The sequence below is a fragment of the Falco cherrug genome, chromosome 2 (assembly GCF_023634085.1).
Source record: "Falco cherrug isolate bFalChe1 chromosome 2, bFalChe1.pri, whole genome shotgun sequence".
NCBI lineage: Eukaryota > Metazoa > Chordata > Aves > Falconiformes > Falconidae > Falco > Falco cherrug.
In genome coordinates, this window is record NC_073698.1 from 44,149,916 (window position 1) to 44,162,495 (window position 12,580).

General features: G+C 38.8%; 1 long non-coding RNA gene across 1 annotated transcript; it reads right to left on the minus strand.

Annotated features, from left to right (window-relative positions):
• Positions 1–290: 290 nt before the first annotated feature.
• On the minus strand, positions 291–11,748 carry LOC129735459 (uncharacterized). Its single transcript, XR_008731114.1, has 3 exons — positions 11,610–11,748; positions 8,244–8,289; positions 291–1,010 (listed from the first exon to the last, which is right to left on the minus strand). It is a non-coding gene; the product is annotated as an uncharacterized LOC129735459 (long non-coding RNA).
• Between the last annotated feature and the right edge of the window lie 832 nt (positions 11,749–12,580).

Sequence of the window (12,580 nt, forward strand, 5' to 3'; positions counted from 1 at the left end):
TAGTTAGAAGAGAGATCAAAACTGGCCTTACAACTCAAAGCTAGTTACAAACTTAACTATGAAGAGACTAGTGTCTTTCCATAATTAGCCCATCAAAGAGGGAATGTACTTGTCAGCCAGTGAATGCATATACAATTATTCAGCAGTGTTTAAAGGAGTAAAGGAATAAACATGATCAAAGAGCATCCAAGAATTAGGGATATATCGTTTTAATCTCTGAAAATTGCGCTACATATCAAATGCGTGGCAAATGGAATAAATAACAGACAAATTTGATTTATAAAGTTTGAATACCACCTAGGGGTTATGGTGACATCATGCAGCAAAAAAGAACCAGAATCTAAGATTAAATTGCACCTTCAAAATTCACCAATTTTTATCTTCTCTGCTGCTGAAAATACATTGAAATAGATCTCAGCGATGTCTTTCACAGACCCACAGCTCATGTCTGTGTTTTTCATTAACTGTTCAAATCCCACAGTCCGGGTTTTTAAACTGCTAAAGGAAGCCATAACCTATCCTTGTTCATTACAATGACTTGGTCGTATCAACACTCTTTCATGCATATTTTTGGTTGATCTTAAAACTGCAGTTACTGTTCCTTATCTCTGAAACTTAGCTACAGTTAACAGAGCTCCTTCCAGGCTTTTTAGGTTCATGTAAAACACAGTAAAAGTGTAAGTGATTTTTGTTGTGTGTTTCAACATACAGGGTAAGCAGGTCTCATACCTCCCGGTCCTCATCTGCTCCAAGTGCTCATACCTCTGCATAGGTGAGATAAACTGGGGCAGTCTCCGGTGGACCCGTTTCCTTACAGCTGCACTGGTTCCTGGCTCACGCCACACAGTATCAGCCTCTAACATCTACATAGATATGAAAGACTCCTACAGCAATTCTCCTTGCTGTCAGGTGTTTGGATCTTGAGCTGTTCAGTTGCGTTAGATCAACCACAGTGTATTTGCACCAGCTGGATACCAAGGCATTTGGGTATTTTTTTGAGTCACGGAAATCTAGAAAGAACAAAGAGATAAATCCTTGATGCAGTCCAGTTCAGAAGCAAAACCTCTGGCACGCGCTTTATGTTTGTTGCTGTTTGAGTTAAAGCAAAACAACCAGAAGGCAAAAAGCCAGTCTGAACTCCGCCTCAATTCTCTTATTTCATGCTAAGATTAAGATATGGCTGTCACCTGTCCCTACTCATGCTTTATGCAGGATGAACCATCTTAAAAACTGGTTTGTACTGCACATCTCCAGGTGGCAGTGTGAATATGCTGCTGTCTATGGGAAAGGAGATCCATGCAGCCAGGAAGGACAATGTAGATGGGACAGTAGGATGGGACAGCGCAGCTTCTGCACAGTGACATTAACAGAGTTTTACACATAATGCTATTTATGGACCCAAAGTCCTGTCCTTGCATAGTCTGTGTGAAGCTACTGTGCAGCAAGACTGCAGATAAACATTCATATAAACAAAAGTCTGCCATTAAAAAAAAAGATGCTGACAATTTGCCAGGTAAAGGGTGTCTGCCCCTCCTACCTAATGCAGCCCTGCAACAGGACCCCAACTCAGCCACAGCCTTTCAGGTAAATCTTCAGAAGACCTTCTCTTAACACCACAAAGGTTTCTAAATTCCAAACGCAGGTTCTATTGGCTTTTCCGAAACAAAAGCACCAAAAATGTCAGAGAATAGAAATGAAAAGATTGATAAACCACTATTCTCCTTGCCCACTGGCAGGATGTGTTATTTTCTTCAGGCTTGTACGTTGTCCAACAGCCTTTCTTTTGCAGCAAGCTCTGTGAGTCTTCCCAGGTCCTTGGGAGAAGTCTTGTGGGGAGTTCTGGCTGTGTGTTGGCTTCCCACTCTCTATGGGCACTCGCCATCCCCTGAACCCCTCAGGCTCTCTCCCCGCAGTGCCCCTTGCTCCCTGCCTGCTCGCACCGGCACCCAGGAAAGTTTTCCCACAACTCATTCTCAGGGATGAGCCAAGCTCTCCCCATTCTTTACACAATTTCCCACAACCCACATGCAGCCACCAAAATAAAGGAAGGAGGTGCCTTCTTTTTGGCTGCCTTTCTCAGCTACCTCTTTAAAAGGAAGATGACACATACCGATGAAAAACCAGCAAGCAAACGCATAAACCAGATGCCATCTATCACAGGTCTCCCTGTCCTCAAGTAACTGACAACTCAGCTTTATTCCCTCTCCTGGCCTGTAGCTCACAGTGTGCCTCAAAGCTCGCTGAAAACAGGTATTGATCCAAGAGGCTGCAAGGATAGAGCCTTTTGAGCAGCTCTGTGCCATCATTTTTCCTGAGGATCTGGAAATACAGAAAGGCTGGGTCGGCTCAGAGGGAGCCTGGTCTTAACCTGGGAAGGCACAAGACTGGCAGTGTCTGCCTGAACAGAATACACCCAGGACATGCTTTCTCTGCAGACTCACTGGCATGAAACATTTGCTCTTTGCAAAGGTATATTTTTTATTGCTCAGCCACTCTCAACTAGATTAAGGTCTTTTTTATTACCTTCATCAACTTAGTATCTGCCACTTTCAATTATACTGACTCATATTTAAGAATAACGCTAATTATTTTAATGTGTTTGCTGTAAATCTAGCCTATGCTAAGAACCATAATGCAAATCATTTGTGACCTGAATCTTGAACTGTAATTAGAAAAATGCTTTGTATTGTTTGTATTGCCATAGTGTTCAAAAACCAATGAGGATTGGCATGTGACTGTAGGAGAATTACATCAGTCACATAGAAAAAGTGTCTTTATGTCTCAAATACTTCCCAAATAAATAAAAAAAAAAGATTTAAAAATTGATTGAAGTGATGACAGGTCCTGAATTATTGTTTCAGACATGTCTTCTATCAGACATGCAACATTAAACAAGGAAAAGGAAAAAACATCAACAAGAAAGTTTCATAGTAGTTGACTTTTTTCTAAATAAGTATATATAATGCAGAACTAACAAGTCTTAACATCAACTCACTTTTGGGGTGCAGGGGCACAGGCAGCAGACATTTCATAAACATTTCATAAAATACAAAGCTCTTGATTTTACAAAAAAATTATTCAGTTCTCTTCACCTTTTCTGAAGTATTTTCATCTAGGCTTTCATTTTTCAGCTTTCAAGTTTTAAATATAAAACATTACTCCCTGGGTTAAAAAGGGATAAAAGGACTAAAAACTGCATTCTAAAGAAAAAGATATCACAGCCAATTTGTAGGGAGTTTAATAGTCTCTGCAGTTACACCAGATTCTCAGAATAAGGGAAACTGAGAACTAAACATATATCTGCAAGCTGGAAGGTACCACAGGTGAAAATGAGACACCAGTGACACCAAGTCAGAAAATGGCCATAATAAGACTCAGATCTGTCTATGATGTTTTAAGGGCTGAGTTACAGAACAGAACACTTGGGAAAAAATTCTATAAATGTTAAACCAGCAATAAAGAATAATCAAGAATAAATGGGTGGGTATGGGTAGGATTTTGCCCTCTGCTGAGGAGTTACATATAAGAAACAGGGAGCACAGGACTGCTGCCTTGCCTGCGCATGGCCTCATCCAGCTGAGGACCTCTGACCTATGGCTTGGTCCAGAACTCTAGTTCTTGCTGTCATCACTTTGTTCACACATTTTGATTTAAAGACTCGTTTTCAGGGATGCACAGGGATTCACAACCAGGCTGTTCCCTTCCAAGGCTCTTTATTGTGTGTCAGTCTGTACCTCTTAGACTACAGAGACCTGCTGCTATTAACTAACAGAGATGCAACCTGACTTACTGTCTGGCAGTAAGCTTACATGATAAATGAAACCAAAACCAAAACCTTGATCCTCAATCTTTGTGTCAGGAAGATAGAAAATAAGTAGCACTTTGATATGTAAAGCAATAAAACAGTGTTTCTCTATTTGTCACAATTACCAAGGGACATACTTTTGGGTAAGGGCATGCTTCTGTACGGCTGGATTATCGTTTCCTAGCATGTGTGATCTGTTGTGATGGGATCGATATTGCAGGGAATCTCTTTTTTTGCTGTTCTTAGAAAAGTCTAAAAAATGTTCCTCTGTACAGAGACAGTCATCTAAGTGGAAGAAGTGGTACACCACATACAGATGTGTGTCTTGAGATGCCCACATTCCTAGGCTTTTATTGTCTGTAAAAGACTTTATCCACTAATTATTCACAAATCACATTACTTCTGGCAAAAAGTTTATCAAAACCATTTAAATCTTCTTTCAAAATTAGTGCATGGCTTAACTTTCCATCCTGCACTTAGAGACCCAAATCTAGAAGGCAGTCCCTATCTTGCTTATAGGTATCTTGGATAAAGAAATATCAAGCAAATGCCTGTGTGATGAGGTCCCTAAACAGAGGGGTTCTGGGACCAACTCACTTGACCCAGAACTGCAGACGCTGGGACCAAGATCTCCGCCTGCAGAGTGAGGGGGAAGAATAGGCAGAATATTCTGTAGAAATAATATGGAAAAGCTTTTGGGTGCTTGATGCCAGATTTATTATGTTGATGTGGTTCAAGATGTCTCTTCATGCAGGCTGGCAGTGACGCCAGTATTCACTTTCACAAATACAGAAGGGCAGGTGGACAGTCAGCAGGGGTTGCTGCTTGTAACTCCTATTTGAACTGAGTGTCGATGTCACATATTTTCTTGTCAACCTGATCAAGTTGGGGGACACCTGAGATGCAGACCTGAATCTCCTCAGATGCAGGCTGCCTCGCACATCAGCTTGCCCTGTAAAGCCCTACCACATGGGATGAGTCTTTTTGATCAGGTATCTCTAGAAAGTTGCCATTCCTTGTGGCTAGAAACTCTAATGACCTCACCAAATTTGCTGTTTTGTCTAATTAATCTCACCTTATAGAACAATTGAGGTAAGACACTGTGGCCTTGATTCAGCCTTAGAAGAGATGAAGCAATAACCTCCCTCCTAAGCCTACTGAGGGTATTTGTCCACAAACCTGCAAAGCAGCGTGCTTATCCAGGTATCTCCCAAACATACACCATGCAGGAGGCAAAAACCAGAGAAGGTGCTGAGATACGTTCTGGGTAGCTTGCTTTGTACCTCCCTGTCTTCATAGGTCATTTTCCATAGTCAGATGGATGTAAAGTAGAAAATTCAGGTTTTAATCACATAAATATGTGGCTTTTCTACTTATTTCTATTCATTTTGCAAACTAGTTTAAAGCTGCTATCATGACTTTGCACTCCAGGGTGGTATTTTAAAAATTATTTTTAAATGTTCCCTGAGCCTGCCTAGGGCTTCTCTCTTCCTTCATTCCTTCCTCCTTTACTCTCTTTTCTGTTTTCACTAACCCATGAGTACTAGGGTGTATGTGGTTTGTTACATTCACTGTACTGCAGAGCCTCCTTTTGTTTCTTTACCCCACAATCAACCAGCCTGTGAAACTAATTCCGCTCCTAGACCAACACAAAATTACTGGAGTAATTAATCTTATTTCAAATCCTGGCCATCTGTACAGAATCTCAAATACAGGTGCTTAAAATTATCTTTGAGAATACCTGTGGAAAAATACTGATCATCCAGCTATTTGCATTCCTACCACATTAAACACAGAGAGGGGGAACTTTGAAAATTCTGGCATAGATTTCAATGCTTTCTGCAATAATCTTAGATAAAATGCGTTGTGCGTGTGCTTCAAAACTCCACTTCAAACACGCGTGCCAGCAAAATGCTGCCATTTTAATTCTGAGCAAACAGTGGATCACCTGCTGAGTCCAATGTTAGGTCTAAAGTTTTATGTCATTTAAAAGCAGTCTTCTGACTTAAATATAAAATCAGTGGCTTACACAGTGAGTCATTATAAATCTCTAGCAAGCTTTTAAATCAATCAGTCAAGCTTAGAAAGCAGTGATTTGGAGAATCATAGCTCTGAGGCTTGGGGCCTTTTTGTGCAAGGGTAATAAAAGCAAACGATTTTGTAGCTTTTAGGAATAGTGACTGGTTTGCTTTTGGCCTCCCAAGGAGTACTCAGGTTTGACTAAATAGGTTTACCACAATATATGAAAAAATTCCATTACTTAATATTATTTTCAAACTCTAAAAGAGAGAATGACACAAAAAAAATTGCATTTAATCTGCTTAACTGTAAAACTCGGTGTAAAAATGATACTTTACTCAGAAGATAAATTATTTTCTGGCTAATAATGAAGACTGAAAATTGTAATTGTTTTGCAGCGCAAGGGTAGCTACATAATTGCTGCATTGGTGGCAAAAGTAGTGCCACTTAGAATTAAAGATTCTTAGCATTTTCCATAAATACAATACTGTTTTCAGCTGCTCATAACATTGGCAAAGCTGAATCATGAAGCTGCAGTTTTCCATGCCTCTGCCTGGTTATAGCTTGTTTGTCGTAGAAGAAGCAATTCAGCAAAGGACTACGGAAGTTTTTCGGAAGATCAGAGAAAAATTTTTATTCATGAAACCATCTTCTTTATTCATGAAATACATCTTCCACAAATTTTCCCATTTGGGTAGGGACTGTTGGCCATCAATTGTGCTTTTTAGTTACCTTCATAGCCCCTAGTACCGGGTGACAAATGCATCCTTGTGAGAAGTGGTGTAGTGTTTGATTTGCTCTGTCTCTGCTTACTTTTGTGTGTTATATATATATATATATATATATATATATATATTTATGTATCTCTGTACATTATTTACATACATGTGTGTGTATAGATATATATAGGTGCATACATATACAAAGAATATATATGTATGTGTGTGTATTTTTTTTTCTTTTTCACTGTTACAAAAGATGTACCTAAGCCACAGAAGGGAGGGGTACCTGTTAATTTTGTTCTGGCAGAGGTGAATTTTCTAGAAAGAGGCCCACACCTTTCCTGAGAATGAGATTTCTTTCCTGGAGTATTTTTTGAAGGAGATGATGATGGGAAGATGAAGGTACACGCAGCATGGGCTGGGAGGCTCCTGAAGGAGCAAGGGACCTGGTTGCAACGGAGGGGGCGAGGGAAGCTGCAGCTGAGCCTTAGGGATGACAGAAAGAGGGAGATTTTTCTTGTGACCAGAGGGGTTGCGTGGACTTTGCAGAGCTTTACAATGAATTTTGCCACTCTGGAAAGCCAGGATGGGGAAAACCAAGAATCAGCCCAGAAGGACACAATATGAAGAGAGATATTTATTTTCAGTTCTTTTACTTTAAGCAGTGCCACTGAATATACTTTCTAAGGACAGTTTGGGGGTGGGGGTGGGGTGGGGATTATTATTATATATTTTAACCAAACTGAGCTTTACTAACTGGAAGCCCACAGGTGCATCTTGGCATACTCGCTACACTGCGGCCCCACCACAAGGATCCAGCTGAACCCAGATCCTGCTGTTCTCCACATCCAAGGGCTTAAGCTCTTGCTCTGGTCTGGGATTTGCATCTGTCCCTAAGCTGCTGACATAGCTATCGGCTCTGTTGCAGTCTCCTGAAGCTAGGTGCCCAGTTAGCCCAGAAGGGAGAGAGAGACTTTAGGGATGTGAGAGGAATTTTCCTTCTCTCAGCAACACGAAGCACCTTTGGCTATGGACCTGGAGGACTATATTCTGACACATTCCTAACTCACTGCTGTGTTTCAAAAGAGAAAGAGGCACTGGGAAGAAAAAATGATAGATAATTGCTTGATATTCACTGTGATTTTTCCTGATGTGGTGTTTGTGACTGTGTAAGGAAACTGGGGAGCAGCCCACCATTACAGTGCAGGAGAAGCCACATGCAATCAGCACAATATTCCATCTGTTTGAGTCATCTGCCTTTGATAGCATCTACTGCTGGTTAAATCAAGACAAACTCACTAATAGACAGTTACAAAATTACCTCTGGAAAGCAAGATTTTTATGCCATCTCTGATGACTTGTACTTTAAACTATAAAATGGATAGGGACAGACACCCTAAAATTATTTTCTCAAACACAAAAGTGCACACTGTCGTTTTGTGCAACTGTGGGGTTTTTTTTAATATATAAAAATGTGCTTTTATATATATATATATATATTTATATATTTTTTACATTCTTGCACTGAATATCAGGCCCTTGGCCCCTATGATGTCTTACAATAATGTTTCACATATTAATTATGCATCGTATAAAAGCACACTTCCTTTGATCCATTTTAAATGTTGCTTTTTGACTGCACGAAGAGCTTCTTCATCCTTGCGTGGTGCAAGGCTGGGTAGCAGCGAGCCCCTTACCTGCACTTCTCTTGGCTTCAGTGAGAATGGGAAGTGCTCAGCTCCTCTGAAAAAAAAAAAAAAAAGGCTAATTCTGTGACTTCTTGTGGATTTAGAAGCCCAAGCTTACACATTTTATGTTAAAACAATTCTTCAATTAAGCATAACCAATTATTTTCTTTTGCTATGACTGGGCCCCTCTTCACATCAGTCAGAGGCTATTCTTACTGTTATTACTATATTGCTTGTTATGCATGAAAATTAACATGTAAGAAATATAAAACCTACTTTTTACACAATGGGCCTAAGATAAACCCTCTGTAGTCGATGGAAAGAATAGCTCCATGCTTAGCCACCTTTAGATCAGACTTAAGGTTCATTTTGTTCCTAACACACTTTGCTCCAGCAAAATTTGCTTGTAATTCCCTGAGCTTTGTGCCTTTCTGTCTATAGTACTGCATTAACATACTTTTATTGAATTATATTTCTCATTCATGTTAAACTGAAAAAAATTAAGGGCTTGCAGCAAACTAAATTTAGGTAGATATAACATCATAGGAGCAGTGTTTGAATAGAAACATGAATCAGGTAATAAATAGCTCTCTTTGATCATTGTTTTTAAAATCTCTTGAACCATACTTTGATTAGTTCTATTTAATATTTAACATCTGGTTAGTCAATTTCAATCTGCAACGAGCGCTGCTGGAAAAATTCTATGCTGACTAAATACATTTATAATACTACAAAGCTGACATGTAATTGATTTTAGTTTCCATAAAAGGATTATGTTAACTTTTCTTAATCCATATATTAGGGTTTCGTGAAGTCCCGTGAATTCACACCAGGGATACTAAGTGTTTATTCCTTATCAATATTTTATGCAAAAACGATAGGATTATATTTTAGCCTAAGTACTGCTTGCTAGTTTTTCCACTGGAAAACAGCTAAAATGCAGAAAATATTACAGTGCTGCTGTAGCACTGACACAGGGAAGGACTATTTGGTGTTACCTGGGTTTATAATAGTCAAATAAAATCATACTATACTGAAATGTGATATGGCTGTAAACTACCAAAGATTGTTTCTCCTTGTGCTAAAAGGGTATGATAGGTGTACATTTTTTAACTTTCATAATTGAAAAAAAAGTATAAGACTATAACCTAGTTAAAGGCCTGATTTAGCATTTAGTATTTCAGACCAATGTGAGTTTAGGAAGTTATGAAAATTGCCAGAAGTCATTGACACTGGCAGTACCCAGTTGCCCAAGATTAACTCAGGTAGTTTGCTAATCCAATTTATCTCCATCCTAACAGAATAAGTACCATATTAATAGTAAATATAATGCTTTTATGTGTCTTAAGCAAAGGCAGAATTTTATATTTTCCTAGCTATTCCTTTAGATTGACTGGCTTATAGAAGTGTTTTACACTGTGAGGGATTTGGTGAGGACAAACCTGGGAATGTTAACTGTGAACCCACCAGTTATGAACCAGGCTCTCAGTTCAGGCAAGGTGGTAGTACCTTTGGCCCCGTATGAAGCAAGGGTGCCTAGATGACTTTATGACTTTATCGGATGTGCTAGGGAAATACAGACTTTCAAGCACTATATAGTGGTATTATGCCTCTTTTTCTTGGATGTAGAGACTTTTCACTACAGCCCTTCAAAAGCATTTTATTTTTTTTATTTTTTCGCATCTTGCCCTGTATGGACCTTGCAGGGAAGAACCAGGCCTCTGCTCACAATCAAGAAATGCATATCTGAGGCAGAAAATTACTAAGTAATAAGGACAATAAAAAAAATTAGTGTCTCCAACAATCTTATATCCTATTTTATGTTTCCATAAATCATTTTCCTCTGTTCTTTTATCTTAATAGTAATATTTACATGAACTAGTAGGCAACTGCACTTTAAACCACTTGGTGATGTAAGTTCTTCCTCCCTCTCAAACTACTCACACTAATAAAAAAAGAAAGTCTTCCAGGTTGGTTTGTCCAGAGCATTCAGAATATCCCTCTGTTTAACACATAGCAACAACTTACACGTTTGGGCCACACACAAATGAGTGTTTTATAGGGAAAAGACCCAAATGTCAATTCCATCATGCCAACTGTGACACACAAAAGTTACATTAATTGCAATATTAAAAACACTTGAGGAACACTGAGGCATTTGTTTTGGAACCAGGAACCTGGAGCCCTGAAAACAGTGGGTAACAATGGAAGAGTTTATTCATTAACAGCAATGCTACACTGGTAGCTCTGAACACTTCTTTTTCAAAGTTAGCATGTGGCATATAAATGATATTCGGGGTGTATTTCCATGAAAAACCTATTCCAGACTCTGTTCTGCCTATGAAAGATCATCCCATTATATGCTTCGAAAACTGAAATACAAATATATGATCACACCTCCCTGAATATTGTTCACCTACTAATTTTATCCTCCTCACAAGTCTGTAGTGTAAGGCATGGACAAATTTCTGGTGTTTTTACAGAAATTCCTCCAAACAGCCAGTCTGAACAATCCCGAAGCCATGGCTGTGTAAGATAGCCAAGCTCACTTCAAAAGCTCCTCCACCTGCTACACCCTCTACTGTGGAAAACTGGACCCTGAACTGACAAAACCCCTAGGAAGGATATTTAAATCTTAAGTAAGTGGTCAGTTAAGAGCCTGAAGAAGCATAAGGACAGATAGCATGTTCGGTATGCTAATAGAAACCTATTTACTGGAGGAAGTGACAAAAACATCAATCAAATCAGAAAGGGCTATTAAGAACTGTTAACTCCCTTTCAGATGAGCAATGATTTCCACTGGGAAGTAAATAAATATTCATGACAGGGAGCGGTGACAGAAATTTCACCAAAATTACACTCTGGCAGGGCTTCTGAACCAGACAAATCTTCAGGAGAGGCAGTTGGCCTGTGTTTTGGAAGAGGATTGAATATTTAGAGAACTCTACACAAGTCCCAGAAAAATCTATTTCTGTATTCTCTTTTTCTTCCTTGGAAATCTGCTGTAGATGTTGTATTTCAATATTGCCCAGCAAGTCATATAAAACTGAGGTTTCTAAGGATTTAAAGATCACTTTGGTATCATTAGAAGCCCCTATCCCCTCATGCTTGTTTTGGTATCTTCTAAAAAAACTTTTTATTTTTCCCAAGATAAAAAGTCTTGCAAAAATTAATAGTAGATCCTGATATCCCACATCATTTGAAAACAAGGTTTGAGCTTTTTTATTCAGACAATTCTGCCTACAGAACTCTAAATTTATTAATTATACAAATAAGAAAGGACCATCATGCATTTACAGTGTCCCAGAACCAGACTGGAAAACAAATACTTGTTGGCTTTTCTTTTATTTCTGTATGAAAGAAATAAATCTTTACCTCCTGTTTCCTCCTCCTAGGCTGACACACAGGAAGACAAGTTCTAGCTTATCTGTCCGTGTTCCACATGGTCAGGGCAAGAATATTTTTATCCTTTTTAAGAAAAAAAAATCAATGCAGGTTAATAAATATAACAGCTCACATTGCATTAGTGTATTAGTAATGTAACCTAAAATTAAATAACCTACTTACAAATATGGCAGCCTTCCACGCCAAGTTTCAGCCTAGAGCAAATTTTTATGATTAAGTTATGAACCTCTAAAATGCAGACATGTCCTTAATACACTGCCTTAAATGTTTCCATCTTTATCATTTACTTCTTTTTGATATCAAGGGATATTTTTCAGATAGCTTTGCAGATTGGTTACTTGCATGGAGTTAGTTGGTAGGAATAAATGCTTATATCTTATCTTGGTGCATGAAAGAAATTTTTGCACAGAGAAGCAGAATATTTTGCCTGAGATCTTCAGTGAAAAGAGGAAAAGGATACCCTGGCTCATTTCCTTAAAAGCTTTCTCCTTTATCAAGATTGCACGCCAAAATCACAGGAGGAAAAGATCTCTCCACTTTGCTGAGCAGGTTAGCAATTTGAGGAATAAGGAATTGTTTGTTTCTGTGAAGATTCACTGATATTGTAAAGGGTTTGGGGGATGTTTTCTGTATTTTTTCCTTCCTAGATGCATCATAGTGGTCCAGCTGCAGATCACTAAGACTAGTACCTAAAAGGTGAAAATATCTGTAAAATTTATCTGTAAAATTTCATTTCAACCTGTTGCTGGCATATAGCAAGGGTTGGGAACTTGAAAAGGGCAAATGTAAGATTAAGGAAAAAGCTAGTGATTTTTACAGACTGAAGGAAAAATGTTAAACACCAAGGGTTCAACACCATTCAGTCACTCAAGTTAGGCACCAAGTCACTTGAGATGCCCCCAGGCATCTAGGAAAACTTACAGAGCTGACAGGTATGACAC